We start from the raw sequence: 1,391 nt of genomic DNA, 5'->3' as shown, positions 1-1,391 counted from the left end.
GGTGCATTGTGGGTAGGCGAAACTACCAAACGGTCATTGAAAATGAATTGGATCCAATGGAATTGGCTCTGAAAGAAACGTTTCAGTCGCTTGAAAGTTGCTGTTTTTTTTTTTTTTTTTTTTTATCAACATGCATAGCATGTTGTTTACTGGCATCGGGGAAGTTGACTTGCAAGCTTTAAAGTGTACAGTTAGGCAAAGATCGTCACCACTCTAATCTCCGCCATTCAAGTTGATAGGGTAGCTGGTAGACTCGTTTTTTTTTTTTGTTTTTTTTTCTCGCGCATGCGCAAACTTAATGCGCACTTGGCTTATTAGATTACCATTGTGCTTCACAGTATTAGGGGCTAAAAATAAATAAAAACACACACACATTAAAAACAGAGGCTGATGCGCATTTCCAAAAATACAACAATGATCAATGAAAATCGGCATAGCAGAAGATGGATCCATATCTGGAGCTACAATCTGAACATCACAGTAAACCAATTTATCAGATCTGATTTTTTTTGTCATTCGGTGGAAACTATAACTTCAGTTTCATCTTCTTACAGTTTGGAATGGCACCAATTTATGTTGCATGTTCAAATTTTTATTTTTATTTTTTTATACAAGTGGTTATTTGCGTTAGTGTGTTTTGTTGTCTTTATCGTCCTTGAATCAGACAATCAATGAAGCTGCTCAATTGATATTTCTTGAAGCATTCATCTGTATATAGCTGCTAAATCCAATCAAATAGGTTATGTTCAATATGGAGCCCAGCAAATACTTCGACATTTGCTTTAAAGTAAATTTGCACTTGTACTTAAAGGGATCGTTCGGCTTTTTTTAACATGAATCTCAATTTGTGTGCGATCAGCACTGACTTCCCCCTGACAGCGTTCTGTGACACGCGTTCTGGTTCGGCGTTGGACGAGAGGAAAATAGTCCAGCAAGCTGGCTGGGGTCTCGGAAATAAAGCGTTTTTCTTCTGAAAAGTATTTGTTTTCAAAAGCGTGATACATTTCCATCACAATACTCTTTTCTGAATAAAGTCAGACGCCAATACCGCCAGCCACTACTTTTCTGTTCGTATCACTGCGCGGCGCCCTGTAGACAGCGAATTGACGCACTGCTGCCAGCTGATCCTTCCGCCTGAAGTTGTTTGCCTCGTCGGCGGAAGTATCAGCCAGCTGGCTGCAGTGCGTCGGTTAGCGCGCTACAGGGCGCCGCGCAGTGATACGAACGAACAGAAAAGTAGTGGCTGGCGGTAATGGCGTCTGACTTTATTCAGAAAAAGAGTATTGTGATGGAAATGTATCACGCTTTTGAAAACAAATCGTTTTCAGAAGAAAAACGCTTTATTTCCGAGACCCCAGCCAGCTTGCTGGACTATTTTCCTCTCCTCCAAC

Source organism: Festucalex cinctus, chromosome 2 (assembly GCF_051991245.1).
Source record: "Festucalex cinctus isolate MCC-2025b chromosome 2, RoL_Fcin_1.0, whole genome shotgun sequence".
Lineage (NCBI taxonomy): Eukaryota > Metazoa > Chordata > Actinopteri > Syngnathiformes > Syngnathidae > Festucalex > Festucalex cinctus.
The sequence above is the reverse complement of the archived record's forward strand: the minus strand, read 5'-3'. Positions refer to the sequence as shown.